The sequence below is a fragment of the Elephas maximus genome, chromosome 7 (genome assembly GCF_024166365.1).
Source record: "Elephas maximus indicus isolate mEleMax1 chromosome 7, mEleMax1 primary haplotype, whole genome shotgun sequence".
In the NCBI taxonomy this organism is placed as follows: domain Eukaryota; kingdom Metazoa; phylum Chordata; class Mammalia; order Proboscidea; family Elephantidae; genus Elephas; species Elephas maximus.
The window spans coordinates 46,583,617-46,611,254 of NC_064825.1; the positions used below are offsets into that span (position 1 = coordinate 46,583,617).

General features: G+C 38.3%; 1 protein-coding gene and 1 pseudogene across 4 annotated transcripts in view; one reads left to right on the forward strand and one right to left on the reverse strand.

Annotated features, from left to right (window-relative positions):
- Positions 1–27,638, reverse strand: part of UVRAG (UV radiation resistance associated) — a 295,560-nt gene that overhangs the window by 195,714 nt on the left and 72,208 nt on the right. The window lies entirely within an intron of this gene.
- On the forward strand, positions 1,838–3,309 carry LOC126078849 (small ubiquitin-related modifier 1-like; annotated as a pseudogene).

Consider the following 27,638-nt stretch of genomic DNA (forward strand, 5'->3'; position numbering starts at 1 on the left):
TGAGAAGAACACATAGTCTCATTGTAATGGCATCGAATAAGACAAAACACTATTGCCACTTAGGAAATTTACACACTCTCGTGGAAAAGTAATTGGTAGCATCGTGGGTGGGAAAGTTCTATTAAAGAGATGGTAGGTGTTGTGAAAGCATGTGATAACGAGCGTGTCAGGTCTAACAAAGATATGCCCTCAAAAACTAACAAGACTGAAGAAGCAACAGTTATAGAACAATAGCCAACTCTTCACATTTCCAACTTACATCTCAAATAACTCATTTCAGGCAAGAAGGACCACATTTGGCAGAAGAGCAGACTAAATCACTCCCAGATTTTTTCATAATACCATCCATGTGAATTTTAGCAAGTTTAATTTAAAATTTATTCACTGCACAATAAACACACTTTAGGAACTACGTAAAAGGGTACTGTAGCATTAGAAACAAGAAAGGGGACAAATTACAAATAAGGACAAGATTCTAAAAGTTGAAAGGAATAATACAACTTTATGCCAATAAATTTGAAAACCTAGTAAAAGACTACCTAGCAAACTATAAATTACCAAATTGTCTCAAGAAGAGGTTGAAAATCTGAAGAGATCAATAACCACAAGAATGTTGAAAATACAACCAAAGGTAATACCTTGGAGGGAAAAAATACCTTGGAGGGGTGTGGGAGTGACCCTGATGGCTGTATGGGTGAGACCTCCCAAATATTCAAGGACTACATGATCTCTAAATTATATGAACTCTTTTAGAAAAAAGTCATAGAAAAATATAGAGTTTTTCAATTCATTTTAGGATAGTGTAAGCTTAAGCCTTACCAGTTTTAATCTGGACAGGAATAGCACACAAAAAAATATAACTATAAGCCAGTCTCACTTATAAAAACAATCAAAAAATTCCTAAATAAAATATCAGCAAATCTAATTCAGGACTACCTTACAAAAAAAAAAAAAAACCTTTATAAGCAAGCAAAATTTATCCCAGGAATATAAGGAAAGTTTAACATTATTAACCAGTTGCCACTGAGTAGATTCTAACTCATGGCAATCTCATGTGTTAAATTCATGTAACTTAACTACATTAACATAACAAAGGAGAAAACTTAAAAGATGAATCTCACAGCATAAATCACCAAATTAACATTTCTCAATCTGAATTTCACTCTAGCCTGTACTGTTTAATTTCAAGATGATCTTTCTACTCCAGTAGAATCTTATCACTATACTTACCTTCTTCTCTATCCTTAGTTTATGCTCTTATCCCTCTCTACACACAACTCAAAACTTTCCTCCTCATCGCACAGCTTTCTTCTTTCCTTCCCTGCAGACTTCATGGAAATCACGTTGCCTTCTCCTTTCTCTAAATCTGCTTTCATGCTCACAGAACTAAGGATATTAAGTGCCTTATATGTTATTTTATTCAATAGCATATGTACCACAAAATTTAGCAGTTGATTATATTTTATCTTGCCAGCAATTTTTCCACATACTCAATCTTAGGTATTCAATTACATAAAGTGAGATTTCTGTCTTCTTCTCTTGTACCTCCTCCTTCCCTGTGTCTAGCAAAAGGTTGTACATTTGGTAAGTGTTTAATATGTATTTAATAATTTTTTAATCAACTTTACCATTGTAATTTAAGTAGTATTTTTCCACTAATCAGATTTCAGAAGAGCAGCATTTGAAAAAGAAATTACTCAATTTGGTTAAATCTTAACAGAAAGCAGTGGTGTTGAGCTAGTGAGGAAAAGACATGGATTTGTAAACCTCAGAGTGAGATTCTCCCTACCCGCAGTCGCTGTTGTGTGGAGACCCCCGAGGAGAAGCCACCATCACCATGTCTGACCAAGAGGCAAAAGCTTCCACCAAGAACTTGGGGGACAAGAAAGAAGGAGAATACATTTAACAAGGAGTCATTGGACAGGACAGCAGTGAGATTCACTTCAAGGTGAAAATGAAAACACTTCTCAAGCAATTTAAAAAACCATACTATCAAATACACAGAATTCCAACTAATTCATTCGGGTTTCTCTTCAAAGGTCAGAGAATTGCTAAGAATCACACTCCAAAAGAACTGGGAATGAAGCAAATGATGTGACTGAAATTTGTCAGGAACAAACGGGGAGAGTTATTCAACAATTTAGATATTCTGTTAATTATTTTTCTTCTCACTTAATCCTTTATTTTTAAAAAAGCATTCTTTTACAGTGTGGTACTGAAAACTGAATTGCAACTAGTACCCCATCTCTTTAAGATACCTTGTATTTTAAATTCTACCACTCATTATTCATGTGTCATTTGTTTTTTGTGTTGATCTTTTATGATAAAGCCTCATTTCCCTTCATATCACCATTTCCTTTTTAAAAATTACAAGGTTCAGACAGAGACCACTTTTCCCAGGATTCTATATTTTCAGGCTTGTGATCATCAGACCAATGTAAGGGTTCACAATGACTTTCCACTTGGTCCTGAAGCTCTGGCATGTGACTTATCCTGGACTATGGCTTTCAACAGAAAATGGAAGTTTTTCAGAGAAAGCAATGTGGAAACTGGTATTTTCTTAATTTGACTCTGATGGTCTGGACCAAAAGAAACAATATCATGTTGGAGGAAGAGATAGCAGATATGGTAATGATGTTGTTGTTACTTGCCCTCAAGTGGATTCCAACTCATGGAGACAATGATTAATTCTGAGTCTCTACTAAAGAGACAAAACATTTTAAGATTTTTAAAAATCTTATCCAAAGATTCCAGAAAATCTCTTAATAAAGAGATGGAAAAGTATATACAACAACGACAAAACCTGAACAAAAAGAATTGGTTTCAGCCATGTTCTTGGGTATACACAGACTTTGGGTAGTTTACAAAAGCCAAGTTGGAAGGGCATTTTCATTGTGTTTCCTCCAGAATATAAATCAATGCACTCCATTAAGAAAATTGCTACTAAAAAATATCAGCTGAAGAATACAATGTGCTTGATGACATAGCTGAAAACAATTTGGCATTTTGTTGCAGACTGGTAACAAATAGTTGACAGACTGACAGCCATTCCAACGGTTGCCATTAACCAATATAAAAACTACTAATTCATTACCAGACTGAGCATCAGAATTACCTGAGCAGCTTTTTTTTTTTTTTTTACAATACAGTTAATATCACTAGCAATGAGACAAATGAAAATTGTAGGCAGAATGCTAATCTCAACTCTCCTCATAGAAACACCAAGAAAAGGAACCAGAAGTCTGTACTCAGCCCTTTGAGAACTCTAAAATGGTGTGCAAAAGATTGAAGCAAGAAGCTGCAATGTGAATTAAGACAAGGACAAATGTCACACTGTATAAAAAGTGCTTCTTCCACTGTCCATGCCCCTCCCCCTCATGGTGTGGCAGACTGATAACTGCATCAGAGTCACACCTGCACTCCTAGGCTACGCACAGCTCTCCTGGGCACTGGGAAGGGCCCTGATCTCTGGTTCCAGAAAAAATAGGAAAGGTCTTGCAAGCTGACTCTTCAGGTGTATATTCTGGCAGGTCTGCAGGTGGTCTGAAAAACTGAAACCTCAGTCTGGCCAGAACTACAGCCCTCACAGAGTGAGGGAGGGAGTGGTAACCAAAGACTGAAGGCTGCATCCCTCTGAGGGTAGATTAATTATGCTTTATGATCTGTCTGGGAGGCATTGAAGAAGCTGTCGAGACACCATACTTTCAGGGGAAGTGAGAAAGCTAATACTTTGTAAAATTCTCATGTCCTGGTTGCAACAAAAAACAAATCACAAGGCACGCAAAGAAACTGGAAATGATGGCCCATTCAAGAGAATAAGATGAAGAGAGAAAAACTGTGTTCATGGAGTCTTGAATAATGAACAGATTATAAGAATATAATACAACAATATTAAACAAGCTCAAAGAATTAAAGGAAAACACAAAGTACCAAAGGAGATCAGGGAAAAGATGAAGAAAATGAGAATAAAGATGTAAAACCAAACCAATTGCCATCAAGTCAGTTCCAATTCATGACAATCCATGTGTACAGAGTAGAACTGTGCTCCATAGGCTTTTCAAGGCTGTGACCTATCAGAAGCAGATCACCAGGCCTTTCTTCTGAGATGTCTCTGGGTGGGTTCGAACCGCCAACCTTTCAGTCCTTCTCCAGGGACTGGTCCCTCCTGATAATATGTTCAAAGCATGTAAGAAAAAGTCTTGCCATCCTCCCTTCTAAGAAAGATTATGGCTGTACTTCTTCTAAGACAAATTTGTTTGTTCTTCTGGCAGTCCGTGGTATATTCAATATTCTTCAGCAACACTACTAGTTAAATGCATCAATTCTTCAGTCTTCCTTAATTACTGTCCAGCTTTTGCAGGCATATGAAGTGATAGAAAATCTTTATTTATAGACATTATAAAAAGAAACTAAATGGAAAATACTGGAACTAAAAGAAACTGATATAAAAATGAAATAAAATAAAACTCAAATAAACTCATTGGGAGGATTTAACAACAGATTTGAGCTGGCAGGAGAAAGAATCATTGATCCAGAGGATAAAACAATTCAAATTATAGAGGCTGAGGAGTAACAAAAGAGAAGGCTCAAAACTGTTGAGCAAAGCCTAATGTAAATATGGGATACCATCAAGCAAACTAACATTTGCATCATGGGAATCCCCGAAGGAGACGAGAGAGAAAAAGCAACAGAAAGTATATTTGATAAAATAATGGCAGAAAACTTTCCGAATCTAATGAAGGATATGATTCTACACATTTAAGAAGCTAAACGAACTCCAATAGGATAAACCCAAAGAGATTCACACTGAAATACATTTAATCAAACTCCCAGAAACTAAAAAAGAGAATTTGGAAAGCAACAAGAAGAGAAGCAACTAGTCACATACAAAGGATCTCCAGTAAGTGCAGACTTCTCAGAAATCTGGCAGCCAGAGGGCAATGGGATGATACATTTAAAGTGCTGAAAGAAAACAACTATCATCCAAGAGTATGATATCTGGCAAAACTTACTTCAAGAATGAGGATGAGGTGAGATCCTAAGACGGCAGCCTAGTCAGATGTACCATGTCATTCCTCTCACAGCAAAGACCCAAGAGACAAAGTGAAACCAATACAAATAACAGTCCTGGAATCCTAAGAATCAACTGAAAAGATACAAAATCAGAACAAGCATCGATTGGAAGAAGAAAATAAATGAGAACAGCTAACAAAGAGAGAAACAAGGAGGACGTGCCCTGCCACCCAGCCCAGCACATCATGGACATCTTGAGACAGCTAGCAGTGATGCTGGCTGAGGAGCACAGGAAGGAAACATCACAGAGCGTCCAAGAAGAGATTGAGAAACTGTGTAGATGCACCCAGAGTGAAGCCAGATACCAGTTCCTGGCTGAGCCCGGCAGAAAGCGCACAGGCATGCACAGGCACCCTTGTCCAGCAAACATAGGAATGGGAAACTAATTTGCTCTGCAAATTTTCCTCTAATGCATTAAAAGAAAAAAAAAAAAAAAAAGACCACAAACTCTACCAGACTAAGCCCAGAACAACTAGATGGTGCCCAGTTATCACTACTGACTGTTCTATCAGAGAGCACAATAGAAGGTCCTGGACAGAGGTGGAGAAAAATGTAGAAAAAAATGCAAATTCACCAAAAAAAAAAAAAAAAAAAGGCCAGGCTTGTTGGTCTGACAAGAGACTGGAGAAACCCTGAGAGTATGGCCGCCAGAAACCCTTTTAACTCTGTACGGAAGTCACCCCTGAGGTTCACTCTTCAGCCAAGGATTAGACAGGTTTATAGGGCCAACAATAATATACATGAGGGACATGCCTCATAGTTCAACCATGTATACAAAACTAATGGACACACCAACGCAAAAACAAGAACGCAGGAAGGGACAGGAAAACTGGACAAATGGAAACAGAAAACTTGGGGTGGAGAAGGGGAGAGTGCTGACACATTGCAGGGCTGGCAATAAACGTCACAAAACATTTTGTTTATTAACTGTTTAATGAGAAACTAATTTGCTCTGTACACTTTCACCTAAACCACAATTAAAAATATAATAACAGGCAGGCGGAGCCAAGATGGCAGAATAGACAGACGCTTCCAGCGAGCCCTCTTTATAACAAGACCTGAAAAAACAAGTGAAATGAGGATTTTTATGATGAGCTAGGAGCCCTGAGCATCAAAGGCAAGCTTAGAAAATGAACTGAGGGGCAGGGGGAAGAAAGATGGTTCAGAAGCAGAGAGGAGTTACCAGATCTGAATCACAGGGAGCCCTCAGGCACCATTCCTGGAGTGACAGCGGCGGGCTCGTATCAGCGTTCGGCCGCAGTTTCCTCAGGGAGAAGCAGCCAGCCACACAGCCTATTCACACCTCTGGAACCAGAGAAGAACGGGCTCTCGGCAAAAGCTAAGTACCTGAGTATATTTTAACACGCCTCCCCACCTCCAAGCCAGCTTCAGCAGCTGAATTCCCTGGGCCTGAGACAGGCCCTGTCGAGCCTAGAGCCATCCTCCTGGGCTTGGAGAAGAAAAAATTTGCAATTGGGGGAAAAGATAATTTGCTAGCTCCACTGACCAGGGGAGCTGAGGACAGAAGCACCTCCTGTCCAGGCATAAACAGTCTGTGGACTTTGAATACCTTTCCCCTCTGCATGGACCTGTGCGGGCCTATTTCAAGAGAATAGGCCCTTGTTGGCAGACTCCAACCATTTCAGCTGTGCGGCAGAGAGGTGGGTGTTTGATGTTTGACATTGCTTTGCCTATTAAACAGGGTCCTCACCTACCCACATCAGAGGCCTAAGGACTGGTAGCTCCACTCAGGTCACTCAGCCACCCACGACAGGGTCCAAGGATAACTGGTACCTCCCAGTCCTTACAACCAAAAACATTGGGTGCCCATGGTCTGTCTGCAGAACCCACCCACCTATACACTCTAGGGATCAGGGACATGCTTTCCTAGAGACGCGTGGGGGATGATTCTCAGACCCCTGCCTTGTTCAGAGTGTGACCCCCTGCTGCAACCAGGTACCGGTACCTACACCAATCACCTCTGCCCCTCTAAGACTGTAGGACAGAACCTGTACCACACACTTGATGATCAGCTACCTGGACATCTGAGCTGAATTCATACAAGAAAAGCGAATGAACTCCTAGACTGATATACCTGATAGCAGCTGTAGCCATGTGGCGAAAGGAGGTCAGAGGTCCAAAGGTGAAAATAATCAAGCTAGCTCAATCAAGCAACCCATTTGGGCATATCAAAACAAAACAAAGCAAAAAGCTATGACACAGTAAGCAAACATAAAATAAACTAATACAATAACTTATAGATGGCTTGGAGACAACAGTCAATATCAAGTCACATAAAGAAACAGACCATGATTGCCTCAACAAGCTCTCAAAACAAAGAATAAAGGGATCTTCTAGATGAAAGTGCATTCCTGGAATTACCAGAGGCAGAATACAAAAGATTAATAAACAGAACCCTTCAAGACATCAGGAAGGAAATGAGGCAATACGCAGAACAAGCCAAGGAACACAGATAAAGCAACTGAAGAAATTAAAAAGATTATTCAGGAACATAATGGAAAATTTAATAAACTAGAAAAAACCCATAGACAGCAATCAGAAATTCAGAAGATTAACAATAAAATTACAAAAGTAGACAACTCAATAGAAAGTCAGAGGAGCAGAACCGAGCAAGTGGAAGGCAGAATTTCTGAACTTGAAGATAAATCTCTTGGCACTAATATATTTGAAGAAAAATCAGATAAAAGAATTAAAAAAAATGAAGAAACCTTAAGAATCATGTGGGACTTTATCAAGAAAAATAACCTATGAGTGATTGGAGTACCAGAACAGGGAGGGATAACAAAAAAGACAGAGAGAATTGTTGAAGATTTGTTGGCAGAAACCTTCCCTGATATCATGAAAGATGAGAAGATACCTATCCAAGATGCTCATCGAACTCCACATAAGGTAGATTTTAAAATAAAGTCGCCAAGACATATTATAATCAAACTTGCCAAAAACAAAGAGAGAATTTTAAGAGCAGCTAGGGCTAAACAAAAAGTCACCTACAAAAGAGAGCCAATAAGAATAAACTTGGACTACTTGGCAGAAACCATGCAGGTAAGAAGGCAATGGGATGACTTATTTAAAAAACTGGAGGAAAAAAATTGTCCGCCGAGAATCATATATCCAGCAAAACTGTCTCTTAAATATGAAGGTCAAATTAGGACGTTTTCAGATAAACAGAAGTTTAGGGAATTCAAAAAAACCAAACCAAAACTACAAGAAATACTAAAGGGAGTTTTTCGGTTAGAAAATCAGTAATATCAGGTATCAACCCAAGACTAGAATACTGGGCAGAGCAATTAGAAGTCAACCCAGACAGGGAAATCAAAAAAACAACCCACCTGGAGCAAAGGAGAATGAAGAACACCAAGGTCACACAACAACTAAGAGCCCAAGAGACAGAAAGGGCCACATGAACCAGAGACCTACATCATCCTGAGACCAGAAGAACTAGTTGGTGCCCGGCCACAATCGATGACTGCCCTGACAGGGAGCGCAACAGAGAACCCCTGAGGGAGCAGGAGATCAGTGGGATGCAGACCCCAAATTCGCATAAAAAGACCAGACTTAATGGTCTGACTGAGACTAGAGGAATCCCGGCGGTCATGGTCCCCAAACCTTCTGTTGGCCCAGGACAGGAACCATCCCCGAAGACAACTCAACAGACATGAAAGGGACTGGACAGTGGGTAGGAGAGAGATGCTGATGAAGAGTGAGCTAATTATATCAGGTGGACACTTGAGACTGTGTTGGCATCTCCTGTCTGGAGGCGGGATGGGAGGGTAGAGAGAGTTGGAAGCTAGCAAAATTCTCACGAAAGGAGAGACTGGAAGGGCTGACTCATTAGGGGGAGAGCAAGTGGGAGTACGGAGTAAGATGTATATAAACTTATATGTGACAGTCTGATTTGATTTGTAAACGTTCACTTGAAGCTCAATAAAAGTTAATAAAAAAAAAGACACTCAAAACAGGGTAACAGCGATATTATTATGTAAAAGAAGACAACATTAAAACAATAAAGAGGGACTAAGAAACATAGATCTTCCACATGGAGAGGAAGACATGTCGACACAAAGAAATAAAAGTTAGGTTTAAATTTAGAAAAGTAGGGGTAAATAATAAGGTAACTACAAAGGAGACAAACTATCCTACACATCAAAATAAATTATAAGAAATAATAATAATGAGGGTGAAATTAAGACTTCTCCACATAAACAAAAGTGGACAGAGTTCATAACCACTAGACATGACAAATAAGAAATGTTAAACGAAGTCCTTTAGATAGAGAATTGTCTTAGTTATCTAGTGCTACTATAACAGAAATATCGCAAGTGGATGGCTTTAACAAACAGAAATTTATTCTCACAGTCTAGGCAGGTAGAAGTCCAAATTCAGGGTAACAACTCCAGGGGAAGGCTTTCTTTCTTTGTTGACTGTGGGGGAAGGTCCTTGTCAGTCCTTGTCATCAACATTTCCCTGGTCTAGGAGCATCTCAGGGCAGGGACCCTAGATCCAAAGGACTTGCTCCCCTCCTGGTTCTTCATTCTTGGTGGTAGGAGGTCCCTCTCCTCTCTGCTGGAATGTAGATTGAGTCTTCCCTCATTAACATAACTGCCTCTAATCCTGCCTAATTAGCATCACAGAGGTAGGATTTACAACACAAAGGAAAATCATATCAGATCACAAAATGGTGAACAACCACACAACACTGGGAATCATGGTCTAGCAACGTTGACCCATATTTTTGGGAGACACAATTCAATCCATAAAAGGAATAAAGAACACAAGACAGTTAACTCAAAGCCATACACAGAAAAAAGGATCTCCGTTAAAGGTAATGGCACAGGCAAGTATAAGGGCAAGTTTTAAATATTTCTGCTTGGTAATTCTAGTTGTTATGCTTTATAATGACAAATGCATTAAAATTAAGTATAAATGTACGTTATAGGGCACATGATGTATAAAGATGTAATAGGTGACAATAACACAAACAGGGTGAGAGAAGGCACAGTACGGGGACAGAGTTTTTGTATGTTGCTGAAGTTGGAATCAATTTAAACCAGATTTTCATAAATGTAAGGTGTTAAATGTAATCATCACGGTGACCACAAAGAAAATACCTAAAAAAGTACACACAAAAGAAAAGGGGAGGGTAATAAAAATGGTTCACTACAAAAAAATCAACACAAAAGTTGGCAGTGTTGAAGGAAATGAAGAACAAAGAAGGTATTCCCAACCAAACCCACCGCCATCAAGTTGATTCTGACTCATAGTGACCCTACAGGACAGAGGAGAATTGCCCTATGGGGTTTCCAAGGCTATAAGTATTTACAGAAGCAGACAGCCACATCTTTCTCTCACAGAGTGGCTGGTAGGTTGAAACTGCTCACCCCTCAGTTAGCAGCCAGGCACTTCAACCACTGTGCCACCAGGGCTCCTTAAGGAAAGTGTAAAACACACATAATACAACTTAAAAAACGGCAGAAGTCCTTCCTTATCAGTTGGTAATTACTGTGAATGTAAATGGACTAAACACTCCAATCAAAAGGCAGAGAGTGACAGAATGGATTTAAAAAAAAAATGTATGATCCAACTACATGCTGTCTACAAAAGACTTCAAATAGATTAAAAGTAAAAGGATAGAAAAAATATTCCATGCAAACGGTAAACAAAAGAGGGCTGGGTGGCACTTTTAACATCAGAAAAAATAAACTTAAAGTCAAATTATGAGATAAAAAGAAGGACATTGTATAACGATAAGAGGGTCAATCCACCAAGAACATATAACAATCGTAAATACATATGCACCTAGCATCAGAGCCCCAAAATATATAAAGCAAAACTAGTAGCCACCAAGTCAATTCCGACTCATAGCAATCTCATGTGCGTCAGAGTTGAAATGTGTTCCACGGTGTTTTCAATGACTGACTGTTCAGAAGTAGCTCACCAGGCCTTCCTTCTGAGGTACCTCTGGGCAGACTTGAACCTCCAACCTTTGTGGTTAGCAGCTGAGCACATTATAGCGACTCCATATAAAGCAAACACTGACAGAATTGAAGGGACATGTAGATAAATTCTACAATAGTTGACTTAAAAATACCACTTTCAATAATGGACATAACATCTGGAAAGATTAACACTAAGGAAACAGAGGACCTGAAGGACACTATAAACTAACTCATCCTAACAGACATATATAGAAAACTCCACCCAACAACAGCAAATTACAGAGTCTTCGACAGTGCACACAGATCATTCTCTAGGATAGAACACATTAGGTCAAAATAGCAAATCGCAATCTTAAAAAGACTGAAGTTACACAAACTATTTTCTCCAACCACATTGAAGTGAAATTAAAAATTAATGACAGAAAGAAAACTGAAAAATTCATAAACATGGAAGTTAAATAATACACTATTACATGATGGGTCAAGGAAGAAATCAGAAAATATTTAGAGTAGAAGAAAATGAAAGCACAACGTAACAGAACTTATAAGATGCAGCAAAGGTAGTGCTCAGAGGGAAATTTATAGTGTTCAATGCTTACATTAAAAAAAGAAAGATCTCAAATCAACCTAACTTTACAACTTGAGGAACTAAAGAAAGAACAAACCAAGCCCAAAGCTACTAAAAGGAAGGACATACCACTGAGCAGCGCAGAGGTAAATGAAATAGAGAACAGAAAAACAATAGAGAGAATCAGTGAAGCCATAAGTTGGTTTTTTGAAAGGATTAATAAATCAATAAACCATAAAGTAAACTGGCAAAGGAAAAAAAAGAAGTTGCAAATATCTAAAATCAGAAAATGAAAGTGAGGAAATTACAAGAGATCCTACAGAAATAAAAAGAATCATAAGAAAATACTACGGCCAATGTTACACTAACAAATTAGGTAACTAGATGAAACGGACAAATTCCTAGAAATACATAAACTTCCTACATTGACTCAAGAAGAAATACAAGTTCTCAACAAACTCGTAACAAGAGCCTGAATCAGTAATCAAAAACCTCCCAAAAAAGAAAAGTCCTGGACCAAATGGCCTCAATGGAAAATCTACCAAACATTTACAGAAGTAACCCCCAACGCTTCGTAAACATTTCCAAAAAGTTGAAGAGAGAACAGTTCCTAACACATTCTGAGGCTAGCAATACTCTGACGCAAAAGCCAGAAAAGGGCACCACAGGAAAACTACAGACCAATATCACTTATGAATATAGATGCAAAAATCCTCAACAGCATACTAGCAAACTAAGTCCAAAAGTATATTAAAAGAGTTATACACCATGTTCAAATGGACTTTATCTCAGAAATGCAAGGGTGGTTCAACATTAGAGAAAACTAATCAATACATTTCACCACATTAACGGATCAAAGGAAAAAAACCACACCATCCTCTCAGTTGATGCAGAGAAGGTTTGACAAAATTCAAAATCCTTTTACAATAAAAACATTCAATGAGCAGGAATAGAAAGGAAATTCCTCTAGTTAATAAAGGGTATTTATGAAACTCAATGGAGAAAGACTAAGAGCTTTCCTATTAAAATCGGTAATAATATAAGGATGCCCATTCTCATCATACTATTCAGTATTGTACTGGAAGTCCCAGCCAGAGCAGTTAGACAAGAAAAAGAAATAAAAGTATTCAAATTAGGAAGGAAGAAATAAAACTCTCTCTTTTCACAGGTGACATGATCCAATTATACAGAACACCCAAAAGAATCCACAAGAAAGCTACTACCCATTGCCATCGAGTCGATTCCGACTCATAGCGACCCTATAGGACCGAGTAGAACTGCCCCATAGAGTTTCCAAGGAGCACCTGGTGGATTTGAACTGCCGACCTTTAGGTTAGCAGCTGTAGAACTTAACCACTACGCCACCAGGGTTTCCTACTAGAGCTAATAAATGCATTCAGTAAAGTGGTAGGGTACAAGACAAATACACAAAAATCAGTTGTGTTTCTATATACCAAAAATAAACAATCTGATAAGGAACTCAAGAATATCTCATTTATTACAAACAATGGGCTCAAGTATAGCAACAATTGTGAGGACCGGACAGAGTTTCATTCTGTTGTGCATAGGGTCGCTATGAGTCAGAACTGACTCCATGGCACCTAACAACAACAACAAAGTGCTAAAAAAAAAAAAAACAAAGATGTCACTTTGAGGACTAAGGTGTGCCTGACTCAAGCCATGGTGTTTTCAATCACCTCATACGCATGTGAAAGCTGGATGATGACTTGATGCCTTTGAATTATGGTGTTGGCAAAGAACAATGCATATACCATGGGCTGCCAGAAGAATGAACAAATCTGTCAAGAAGTACAGCCAGAATGTTTATTAGAAGCAAGGATGGTACAACTTCATTTCAAATACTTCGGACATGTTATCAGGAGGGATCAGTCCCTGGAGAAGGACATCATGCTTGGTAAAATGAAGGGTCAGCGAAACAGCGGAAGACCCTCAACGAGATGGATTGACACAGTGGCTGCAACAATGGGTTCAGGCATAAAAATGATTGTGAGGATGGTACAGGACTGGGCAGCGTTCCGTTCTGTTCTACATGTGGTCACTATGAGTTGGTACCTAACAACAAAGCTAGGCTTACAAAAAATGTATTTGTTGTTATAACTAACTATAGGTTTTCTTTTTTTTCCTTTAGATGAAGGTTTACAGAACAAACTAGCTTCTCATTAAACAGTTAGGACACACACAAAAAAGAATATTCCATTTCCAATACCTCTAATAGAATATAATACGAAGGAATAAATTTAACCAGGGAGGTGAAAGACTTGTACACTGAAAACTATAAAGTACTGATGAAAGAAATTAAAGAAGGCTTTAAATAAATGGAAAGAGATCCCACGTTCATGGATTGAAAGACAATATGTTAAAATGTCAGTACTATCCAAAGTGATCTACAAATTCAGTGCAATCCTTATCAAAGTTCCAAAAGCCCTTTTGCAGAAATGGAAAAGCTGATACTCAAATGCATATAAATTACAAGAACAAAACAAAACCCATTGCTGTTGAGTCAATTCCAACTCATCGCAACCCTACAGGACAGTACAGAACTGCCCCATAAGGTTTTGAAGGAACAGCTGGTAGCATCGAACTGCCACCATTTGTTTAGCAGCCAATCTCTTAAGCACTATGCCACCAGGACTCCATATGGATTAAAGAGGCCCCCAAGAGCCAAAACAATCTTGAAAGAAAAGAACAAAGTAGGAGGACTCACAATTTCCAGTTTTAAAACACATTATAAAGCTACAGTAATCAGTGTGGTACTGGTATAAGGATAGACATATAGACCAATGGAAGAGAATTAACAGTTAAGAAATAAATCCATACATCTATAGTCAATTTTCAACAACAATGCCAAGTCCATTCAATGGAGAAAAATAGTATCTTCAATAGATGGTGGTGGCACAACTGGATCTCCACAAGCAAAATAATGTTGTTGAGTCAATACTTCACATTATGTGTAAAATTTAACTCAAGAGTAAATCAATGACCTAAATGTAAGAACTAAAACCATAAAAATCTTAGAAGAAAGCATAGGGGTAAATCTTTGAAACTTTGTTATTGACAATGGATTCTTAGATATGACACCAAAGGGAAGAGCGACAAAAGAAAAAATAGATAAAATGGACTTCATCAAAGTGGAAGGTATCTGTGCATCAAAGTACTTTATGAAGTAAGTGAAAAGACAACCAGCAGAATGGGAGAAAATATTTGGGAACCATATATCTGATAAGGGTTTAATATCTAGAACCTATAAAGAACTCCTACAATTCAATAACAAAAAGGCAAACAACCCAATTTAAAAATGGGCAAAGGAGGACTCGAATAGACATTTCTCCAAAGAAGATATACAAATGGCCGATAAGCACATGAAAACATGCTCAAAGTCAATAGGAAAATGCAAATCAAAATGATAATGAGGTATAATCTCATACCAATTAGGATGGCTGTTATCAGAAAACCAGAAGCTAACAACTGTTGGAAACCCTGATGGCGTAGTGGTTAAGAACTATGGCTGCGAACCAAAAGGCGAGCAGTTGGAATCCACCAGGTGCTCCTTGGTAACTATGGGACAGTTCTACTCTGTCTTTTAGAGTCACTAAGAGTCAGACTTGACAGCAACAGGTTTGGCTTGGTTTGGTTTTTTTTTTAACTGTTGGTGAGGATGTGGAGAAATGTTAACTCTCCTGCACTGCTGGTACAGCCACTATGGAAAACAGTTTGCTAACTGCTCAAAATGTTAAACAAATAATTACCATATGACCCAGAAACTCTACTCCTAGGTATACACCCAAAAGAACTGAAAGCAGAGATTCAAACAGACATGCGTACAATATTCATTGCAGCATTATTGAAGACAGCCAAAAGCTGGAAACAAACCATGTCCATCAACTGATGAACAGATAAACAAAATGTGGTATATACATACAATGGAGTATTATTCAGTCATAAAGAGAGAAAAAATTCTGATACATGCTACCACATGAATCAACCTTGAAAACATTACGCTGAGCAAAATAAATTAGACACAAAAGGACAGATACTGTATAAGAAAAAAAAGGTTTTTTTTTTCTTATATTATAACCCTACTTAAATGAAATATGTAGAATATGCAAACATATAGAGATAAAAGTTTATTAATGGCTACCAGGGGCCAGGGGAAGAAGGGATGGGAGTTACTGTTGAAGGGATACTGAGTTGCTGTGTGGAGTGATTTAAAACTTGTGGAAATGGATAGTGGTGATGATATACACTTTAAAATGATTAAAATGGCAATCTTTTTGTTACAAATATTTTACCACCATAAATTTTTTCAAAATGGAAAAACAAACAAAAAACCCTAAAATGAACATCAACATCTATAATCGTGTCACACTATCTCATAAAAAAAAAAAAAAATCATTTTTGGAAAAGAAACCTTTGATAAATTCCCAGGAAAGGTCAAACAAAAGGCAAATAATCCACCCAACACCTAGCTTTTCCCATTTGTTTTCTATCAGAGGCCCTTTCGCCACCTCCTAGGAGCAGTCTAAACTCAGTCCTCAACGCGGGCTGACTTGCACATGCCAGCACATACTGTGCCTGATTTTCGGAGTGGTGAATTTATTTATATATAAACAATGTTTCAAGTCTATTCAAGTGGCTCGGCAGAGTAATTCCACATGACAACTTCTTTCTACCATCAAAATCTACTCATATTAAAAAGGAAACTGTAGTTTCAAAACAAGCACTGAGAACTTATGGTTTCCAAGGCTACAGGGGACAGCTAAGTGTTGAAGCATCAAAATTGGAATGCTTAACACACTTTGAATAAATATATTTTCTCAGAGCAATTAAAAAAGTTTCTTTTCTGTCTGCTCTATATAAAAACAATTCAATCATAATGGTTTATCCTATGAGGGATCAATAAGCTAGGCATTCATTTTTAGTCTTAAAAATACATTTGAAGTTAGGTATTTTACCAGTTTTGCTGTTCAGCTCTCAAGTTAGAAAAAGTGTTAGGGTTACATAGCCCTTTGATCAAATAATCAACAAAACCAGAACGGAATTGTGGTGAGGTCTAAGGAGTACAAAAGACCTTCAGTAAGCACATAAATCCTACTGAAGCAATATATGCTGTTCAAGACAGCATGGAGCAGCAGAAGGGGCCTCATGCTCTTGGAGGGTGCCAAGTAGGTGTTGTACAACCTTGGGCAAGTTATTAAACCTTCTTGAGCCTCAATTTACTCACTTGCCTATTGTGCTGGGTTGTTCAAAGGATTAAATAGGATAATGAACTATGTAGAACACCTAGTACAATATTTATACTGAACGGGCACTCAAAAAATAATAATAATAAATGGTAGCTAGTATTGAGAATAAAGAAACGCATTTAAATAAAAAGATAAGAATGTGAGGTTAATAAAGCTAAGTGCCCAGGGGCAGAATGCTTGCTAAGTGCAATAAGGGTACAAAGGATGAAGTGAGGAGATCCAAGAAGGATTGCCAAAGCAGAAGAATGTGATCTACATCTGGAAGAACTTATCTAACGTGTCAAGCAAGCTTTTCCTACCTTTACACATGTTGCTACCTGGATGTAATTTTCTGTTCCTTGTAGTGCCAACAAATTCCCGTTTATTCTTTATTAACACGTACTACCTAACACTTAGCCAGGGAACAGGCTAATCACTAGAGGCTATATAACACTGCCCAAGATAACCCAGAGCTCTGTCCTCACAAAACTTACAATCTGTTGGAGGATATGGAATAACTAAACAGGCAATTCCACCACCACATAAAGTTTTATAATAAAAAGCAATAAGGTGCAACCTTCTCTCTGGCACCAATGCCCCCCCCCCCAGCCCAAAGTGAAGATATGACTCCAAATGCTAAAGCCAAGATTTAGATTTGCGGTAAGGTAGGAGGCTCCCTTAGGCCTAAATCTACCTGCCTGAACCAAGCCTTTTCCCCTATCTCTTTTCCTTTGGGCAGCTACTCATAAAGCAGTTGGGTGTGGGGTATGTGGGACCTCTACTATTTTCAAAATGTTTCTGTAAATCTATAACTGTTCTAAAAGTTGTCTTTTTGTTGTTGTTGTTGTTGTTTTTAATGGTAGAAAATGCATTTGGCACAACAGCTTTAGTTTGCTGAAATCCCAAACTAGTTTTATAAAATAAGCACAGATATTTTCAAGATTAAAAACAAAATACTGAAATCTGATTTTTCATATAACAATAGACTCAGGATGCTTTTAACACCATTGTGAAAAATCAATACCTAAAACACTAACAGAAATGAAACAACAAAACCTGAAACAACAATCCTTTTTATCTAAACGAGGAATATATTTTCAGAAAACAAAACTGCCAGATTGTAATCAAGCCTAACAAAAACACAAAGATCCTCTGCAAGACCAACAATCCTGTAGTTCTGCCACTGAGTGCTTTCCCAGGGCACTGAGCTGACAAAATGCACTTTTAAAATATCAACCTAATCCTCCTCCACAGATTTCTGAACTGATGTCACAGTTCAAGCTTGAAGATCTTGAAAACAAAGAGATTTTGTGCCAAGTACATTCAAATAAGAAATAGGTAGCAGAAGCCAAGTGAGTTCTTCCTCTTCAGAAGCTCAACATCAATTATTCCATATCATTCTCTTGGCCCTTAAGATTTAACTGCCTCATGTGATCAGTTGTCTCTTTATACAAACGCATATATATACACACACACCTAAACTCTAGGTTCCATGAAGGTAAGAACTTCCTTTCTACTTCTTTGTACCCAAAGTGCCTCACATGTGAAATTCTGTAAAAAAAAAAAACCCACAGCCATTGAGTCGATTCCCGACTCACAGTGACCCTATGGGGCAGAGTAGAACTGCCCCACAGAGTTCCCAAGCAGTGCGTAGCGGATTCAAACTGCTGACCTTTTGGCTAGCAGCCGTAGCACTTAACCACTACGCCACCAGGGTTTCCAAATTCTGTAGAATGATGAATTACAGCAAAATGAGACAGAAACAACCAGCTTAATCATAGGCTCTTAAACCTGGAAAGGCCTTTAGAGACTATTGATTTCAACTAGCTTTCTCCCTCCCCCTTTCTCCAATATCAAATGAATATTAATTCCCTTTCTCCTTCACTATATACTGGTTTTCTCCTCATAGAAAGGAAACCCTGGTGGCATAGTGGTTAAGTGTTATGACTGCTAACCTAAAGGTCAGCAGTTCAAATCCCCTAGGCGCTCCTTGGAAACTCTATGGGGCACTTCTACTGTCCTATAGGGTCGCTATGAGTCAGAATCGACTCGACGGCAATGGGTTTGGTTTTTGTTTTTATATACTGGTTTTCTCCTCATAGAAAATAGAAAAGCTATAATATGTGTATATGTGTGTACACACATACATACATTTATACATGATCCTGTGACTACATTAGTTCACAGGGGTGTCTAGGGCAGGTAGACATCCACTTCAGTAATTGGGAGCTCACCCTCTTCTTCCAAAGGAACAGTTCCATTGGTGCACAGCTTTAATTGCTAAAAAAGTGTCTTCTTACACTGAGTCAACATCTGCTTTCCTTTGGCTTCCACTGAACTCGTATGATGCCACCTCCAGTATTCACAAGCTATGACTGGCAGACCAGTTATTTTAAGCCTCAGTTTCCTTATATCTGTAAAAATGGGGATAATGATACCTACTGTTACAGAGCAGTTATGAGAACTAAATAAGATCATGCATGACTCAAGCAGGGCTGTGCTTTCTCCCACATCCTGTATAATACTGAGCTGGGGATGGCGTGGATGTCTCCCTTGCAGCTTGATGCTGATTTCCGGACTACTGCTCCTCTCCACTCCCTAAAAGCCCTCAGTCCCTTTAACATACATACTATCTGTTTATGTCACTTATCCTTTTTACTGCTGTTGTCTACAGTCTTCCCAGTGACCATTCCAGCTCAGTAATTAAAGATTTTAGCATCTAACTCACCATCTCTCTCTACCACTACTCTTGCTGTTGCTAGCAATGACTTCTACATCCACGTAGACCTTTCCAATACCTGAACCTCTCAGATTCTTGACCTCCACACAGCTCAGCTATCTCTTCTCATAACCATGCTTTAAATCATAATCAATAACGTTAACAGCCTTAAGCTCAATCGCCAGCATCCCAACCTCTGACCACCATTCCTGCCTTACCAGATCCTTTCCAGCGCTCCATTCCAATAATTTGCCTTCACCATCAGAACTCCCAGGCCACTGATCCTACCACTTTTTCACTCTCCATCACTTCCTTCATATGTTCACTTCTGTCCTTATCTAGCTTAGATTCCAGGGTCCACCGTTATGAATCACTCCCTTAACTCTCTCCTTCCCCTTGAACTCACTGGCAAAATTCCAATTCTGTTTAAATTAAACTCACTGCCATTTCCACCTCTGCACCCAAGTAGGTTAATAAAAAACCCATTGCCATTGAGTCAATTTCATCTCACAGCAACCCTATAGGACAGAGCCATAGGGTTTCCAAGGCTGTAATCTTTACGGAAGCAGACTGTCACATCTTTTTCCCATACAGTGGCTGGTGGGTTGGAACCTCCAACCTTTTGGTTAGCAGCCGAGCACTTAACTACTGCACTACCAGGGCTCCGAATAGCTAAATACATCTGGAAAAATATACTCAACATGCTGAATGGTTTTCTTTTAAATTTACAATTAAAGTATGGTCCCTGGTCCAGCAGGATTGCCTGAGACAGAGTTAGAAATGCAAATTCTCAGGCCCCACCTCAGAAGCCCTCTGCTGATTCTGATGGAGACTAAAGTTTGAAAGCTACTGGCCTAGTTAATTCACTCTCTCACTCTCTAAGATGACTATTTTATACCTCCTCTTTTCTTTTCAAACTTAATACATCCCCTTCACCTTCCTGACACCTGGCTGATAACCCTACTGAAAAGCAGAAGCAATCAGAGGGCAACTTTCTCATTTTCCCATCACTTAATTTAAATTTAGCAAGTGATTCTGTATCTGTACCCATATACTCTGGCTTCTCTTGTGATAACACATTACAGCCCTTCTTCCTAAGGCAAAACCATCCACTTGTACACTGGACTCCACTGCATCTCACTTAGTAAAGATCTTGGTGCCTGCTATTATCTTCTCTCTTTCTCTTTCTCTCATGCACGAATTTTCCTTCTTAACTGGATCGTTGCCATCAGCACATGAGCACACTAAAATACCTCCCATCTCAAAACAAACAAGAAAAAATACTTCCCTTGACCCCTCATTTCCCTCCAGCATTAGTACTACTTTCCTGCTCCTTTTTAGAGCAAAAAATTCTCAAGTGTGGTCTATACTTCTTGACTTCATTTCCTTATTCCCATTCTCTCTTTACCCCACTGCCCTCCATACCAACGAAACTACTCTGGTAAATGTCGCCAGTCCCTAACTTCAGTATTCAATTCTCAGCTCCCATCTTTTGATTCAGCCGTATTTGATTCAAGTGATCACCCCCTTCAAAACACTTTACTCTGGCTTCTGGGGCACCACAATATCCTAGATTTCCCCCAACCTCATTAGCTACCCCCTTTCCTCTACTCTATCCTCCTCTTCTTAAATGCTGGAGTGCCTTGGGCAAAATCTGGAAGGTGGAAAGTGTGGAGGCCATTCTTCCTACAACAGTGACAGGCTCTCTCAGGTGTGAGTTTTTGCAGCCAGATTCCTTATCCAGCTGTCTGGTGCGCATAGGATGGCCATTTCATCAGCTGCAGTTTTCTGATCTCTGGATCACAGTGTGGTGTAGCGTCCCTGAAGCCTAGTAGCAGTCTTTCAATGTCTAGTCCATCAGCTCTCTAATGACTTTATAAATACCCAATTCCCTGTATTAAATCTATTTCTGATTAAAATATCTAGAACAGCTTATGTTTTCTACATGGAACTTTGACTGATACAATTCCCAAACTCACATCTCTGAATGAGATCAAAATCGTATATCCAACTGCCTTCTCAGTACCTCCACCTTGAATAACTAATAACTTCATTTCGATTACTAATACATATATCAAATCTAGCATTTCCCAAATATACTGCTGATGCCCTATTACTTGTTCCTCCCTCCCCTAGTAATCTTGCACTATTTATTTTATTTTCATAAATACACCATAACTCACCTAGGTACTCAGGCTAAATACATGTGAACCAAAACCAAAACCGTTGCCATTGAGTCGATTCCGACTCATAGTGACCCTATAGGACAGAGTAGAACTATCCCCTTAGGGTTTCTAAGGAGTGGCTGGTGGGTTCACGCTGCCAACCTTTTGGTTAGCAGCCTGAGCTCTTAACCATTGTGCCCCCAGGGCTCCAAATATCTGGGATTCCTCCTGTAAGTTCGATTTCTCTCACATACCCATATCTAATCCATTAAGTAGGTCCAGTTAGTTCTAGCTTCAAAATATGTCAGAAATCCACTCCCTTCTCTTCATTCACCTCAACTGCTACCAGACCAGCCTAAGCTGCTCTTATCTCTTGCCTGGACCACCAAGGTAGTCTCTTAACTGATCTCCCTGTTGGCACTTCCCCTCCTGCCAGTCTATTCTCCATGCCAGAGTCATTTTCTTCAAAAAAAAAAAACAAACAGATCACATCACTCCCTTGCTCAAACCCCTCTAACAGCTTTCCATCACACTTGGAAAAAAATCTTAAAACTCTATACGATCTGGACTCTGCCATCTTTGCTCAACATGTTCAACACAGACTAACCTCCTAGCTGTTCTTGTAACACATCAAGCTCACTCCCACCTCAGGACCTTCATATTTGCTCTGGAATGTTCTTCCTCCAGATAGTCATACAGTTTCCTGCCTTATCTTTTTCAGGTCTTTGTTCAATATTTTCTTCTCAGTGGGGTCTTCCCTGACCACCCTATTTAAAATAACTCATCCTACCATCTCAGTACTTTCTACTTCCCTTTCCCTTGCTTTATTTTTCTTCATTGCACTTACCGCTCACCAAAGTGTATTTTTTAATTTCAAATTAATTTCTGAATTTTTCACCAGAATGTAAGCTCCAAAAAGACAGAAACTTTTTATTTCTTCTTCAGGCTATACTCCCATCTATTAACATTCAGTAAATGTAGCTTTCATTATTATTATATCCTCAATATACCTACATACTCTCTCGCTTCTAAATTACTTCCCTTCAGAAACAGCCAAAATTCTATAGAATGTAGATGGCAGCATGGGAGACAGGAAAGAAAATGGAACCAGAAAATTCTTGCTCTGTTACAATGCAACCTTAGGCAAGTCAGTTCCCCTCCCCTTTCTGGATTTCAGTTTCTTCACTAGTAAAATAGAAATAACAGAATAGTAACAACCGCGTAATTTTGCTTTGAGGATTAAATAAGGTAAAGCATGTAAAAGACTTAATATAGCAGGTAATAGGGAATCGACAGTATATTTAGGACATATAGTCAATAAACGTGTATATTTTACTATTATTACCCAATAACAGCTTGCCATACTAATTATTTAAAGACAGCAACTGCATCCCCAAAGCCCTCTCTTCTCCCGGCTGCTGCTGTTGGGTGCCATCAAGTCGATTCTGGGGCACAGCAACCCCACGTGACAGACCAGAACTGCCCACAGGACCTTGTTGGCTGTAATCTCTACAGAAGCAGACCACCAGGTCTTTCTCTTGTGCAGCCACCGGACAGGCTTGAACCACTAATCTTTCGGCCACTAACCTTTCCGTTAAGAGCCGAGGACTTCACCACACCGCTAGGACTCCAGGCTAATTAGCCTCTATTCCCAACTAGTCTTCATATGACTGTTTTAAAATCACTTATCATCCTGGCCATCTCCCCTGGACCTTCTCATCAAAGTAAACTACGATTCAAATTAGACTGAATGTTCCAAATATGACATAATAAACACAAAGTTTATTAACACAATAGGTGGACAATTACCTCCCTTGAGCTGAACTATATTTTAATTAATGCGACATAAGATAAGCTTAGCTCCTTTTTTTAAAGCCACTGAGTCACTTTCTTGGGTCACAATGAATTTTTCATTAATTTAAATCTCTACAAATAAATTTCATTAGTTTAAATGTTTTTCCCATAAGCTGTTTGAAGCCAGTTTTCCTCCAGGATTCCTATCTGACTCTGTCAGGAGAATTAAAGAATCTCAGGGGTAGAAAAACCTGGGCTACTGTGGAAAACTTACTTTGCCTCTCTGGCCTTAGCGTCTGTCTTGCAGAGTCAGAATTTAATGAAGGAAGCCTAAGAACAGTGAGGAACGCAGCTAAAGAAACATCATTGTGTCCAATCACTTCACACTTACCATATTGAGGGAAAAGAAATAAAGGAACCATGTGGTCACAGAAACACTCCTCTACAGCAAACAGAGGTTTTAGTTAACAACAACACCTTGGGCGGGGGCGGGGGGGACAGAGATGAGGCATATGTTAACCACATTTGGGAGGGCTCTATGAAAGCCTATTATAGAAGCCCCCATTGTGCAAGTGCCACAAGACTCTTTGAGAAATGCCCGACCCGTTTTACGCTCAGGTAAACCACCAGAGAAATTTTAATTGGAAGGGGTGGATGCTGCTAGGCAGTCTCAAGGGAAAAAAAAGAGTATGACAGGGCATTCTGCCACATGAGATGGAGAAGTATAACGGAAAGGCCTCTGCCACCTGACAGGCCTAGGCTCTGCCTGACATACTAGCTGAATACCTTGGAACCAAGTGCTCAACTCTTCCAAGCCTCAGTTTGCTTACCAGTAAAATAGAAACATAGTAGCACAGTTATTGTGAATCTTACAAAATATTAGTTTTTAGCTTTTAAGTGCATTTTGTATTTTAGATATTCAAAAATCATTTTCCTTCTCTTATAGGCCCCTTAAAGAGAATAAAAAAAGAAGGAATTTTGACTTATTCCAAGAACACCAACAAAATATTTAGAAATTATTATTAACTTCTCAATGAATGTAAGAACTCTCACTTGCTGAATCTTTTAAACTGTCCTTCTAGAATATAAGCTCCTAAAATAAGAATCTGACTTCTCATGTTAATAGAGTACTTTCAATCCTAAGGAATCAGAGGTAGGAGTGAGGTTATTAAACAGTCCACTCTTCTCAAAAGACAGGCACATTGAGTCTTGAATTCTCTTCAAAGGTGGAACGTCCCACTTTTAGAATAAAAATTATTCCTGATAAGCATAATGTATTAATTCTCCTATAAGCTCTGATAAATTCTCTTAATAAAACAGCATGTAAAAATCAACTTATAGGTGGGGTAGGTGTTTAATGGTAACTTGTTGTTTTTATTGGCAGAGACATCAGGGTGAAATCACTAAGCCTCAGAAAGCTGCCTTGGAACATGCCTGGCACCAGTGGGAATGCAGAAGTTACAAGGCAGCTATGAGGGGTGTGATGGTAAAGTCTTAATTTGCAGTGACATCTTAAACAAAGCAGTCTTAGCAAAGTAACACTGCAAATTCAAGCCAGAACTGAATGACAGAGACAGGGACAGAGAACACCTCTTGGGCAAAAGACTTAACTGCTCTCAAAAGTTGCTCTTTATCCATTTAAGCTGTTTTTATAGTCTTCTTTCACCACTTCAAGAACAGTTGAAAACTGACTATTGCTCTAAGCCAGGAGTTCTAAACACTGTTTTCAGGAGGGGTCATTTAACTGACCCACTATGTTCCTATTCCCTGTTGAACATTCAGGAAACTAGAGAAAACAATGTTAGCAGTATGAAGAGGCCTCAAGAGGTCCTAGTTAAAGACTATGAGAGATCTATCAGTAAATCTTTACTACTGGTTCATTATTTAATAAACTGGAGTTAGTTTACCATGCAATGCTTTCGCATGACTCTTCCATTAGCAAGAATTTTATCCAAAATTAAGTATTCAGGTATTTTATATTAAAAATACACTGTAAGTTTTGGCAGAACACATCCAACATTAGTACTAATTATCTTTGGAAAGGTGATTAAAGATACACCATTTAAAAATGCCTTGCAAAACCTACCTTTTATGCAGCTATTATCTAACTAGCTTGTATTTCACCCATTTATTCATTCATCCATTTAACAAACATTTACTGAGCATCTACCAATATTTACCGAGCCAGGATGGTGCTTTATGCTGGTGACAAAACTGTGAACTAGAGATATAGATTCCATAAACTTACCTAGTTTATGTCCTCAATTCTCATTCCAGAGAAACATTTTAAAAGCAAAAAGTATCTCAAATGCTTTGTTTTAGCTCACACCAAAAAAGGTACTATAACTTTAAAATCAGAAAGCATCCTGTCCAAAAAGAGTCCATATATACCCATATGCCTACCTGAAATACTAGAGTGGTTTCTGGCTTAATTTTTAAAAACACAGTTAAATATTTAAACAATTAAGAGAATTATAAAATAAAACTATATGCAATGTTTCACCAATAAATTTGAAAATTTATAGAGGAAATAGACGATTTCTTAGCCAAAATAAAAAAGCCAACAATAAACTAAGGAGAAGTAGGAAAAAATAGGGCAAATAGCACTAAACATATTTAAATGATAAAATCTACCGTTAATATGATAAGCTCTACCATTGTAAAAGGCACCTAAATTAAATGATTTCATAGCTAAATTATCCACCAAGCCTTTAAACCAAAAAAACCAAAACCAGTGCCATCGAGTCGATTCCGACTCATAGCGACCCTATAGGACAGAGTAGAACTGCCCCATAGAGTTTCCAAGGAGCGCCTGGCAGATTCGAACTGCTGACCCTTTGGTTAGCAACTGTAGCACTTAACCATTATGCCACCAGGGTTTCCAACTTTAAAGAACTGAGAATTCCCAAAATTATTTAACTATTTCAGATGATAATGATGGTAATAGCTAACACATAATAGTGCTATGTCCAGGCACCGTGCTAAAAGTACTTTACATTAATTCATTTGATCCTCACATCAATCCAAGGGGTAGATGCTAAGAACCTGTAACAAATCAGTAATACAAAATCAGAAAGTCAACATACCTTATTACAACTATGAATTGAAAACAAAAGATATTAATAAATGTGAAGAGGCATCTCAAAAAATTCAGCATATATTCCTAATAAAAATATTAAATGCATAGGAAGAGTTATTTAAAATATTCTCTAAAAATTAACAGGAAATATTCTGAACTGCAAAATATCAAAACACTGTCAACTGAAGTAAGAAACTGGACTAGGATGCTCAGTATGCCTGGTACTGTTCAGCATTATTTTGAAAGTTCTAGAAGGTTCAGCAAATGCAATAAAACTAGAAAATTGGCATAAAAATTAGAAAATGAAAGATAAACCTCCCTTTTATTGATGATAATATGTATGCAAAGAAAACCAAAGAGATCAAAAACAATAACTAGAAAAACAAAATAATTGGGTATGGTCATTAAACGTGAGATTTTCTTAAAATTATAGCTTTTCCCTCTAACAGTAATAAGAACCAGGAATGGAAATGAAAAATATACTTTATACAAAATAGCATAAAAACTCTAAACATAAAGACAAATTTAATAAAGGCACATGATCATATGAAGAAAACTATAAAATATTATTGAAGGAATAAAACAAAATATGAACAAATGTAAAGACATACCATATTCTTGGATGAGAAAACTAATACCAAAAAGTGATAGCTGACCTAATATTAATATAAAAATTCAATTAATACAAAATTTCCATTAGAATCCCAATAAAGATTTACTTTTTAGAATAAAATAACCTTAAAGTTCATATGGAAGAATAAAGTTCTGAGTATAGCCAAAAATAGTATTAAATAGAAGAGTTGTGAGAGGGGACTTGCCTTACTTGATATTAGAACATACCAAAAAACCACTGTACTTAAATCAATCTGAAATTGGCAAAGGAATAGACAAAAAGATCAGAAGAACAAAAAAGAGAATCCAGAAATAGATCCCAGTAAATATGAGCTTTTAATATATGACAAACCGTACCCACCCTTCAAAAAAAACCTAAACCCATTGCCGTCCATTCCAACTCACAGCAACCCTATCAGACAGAGTAG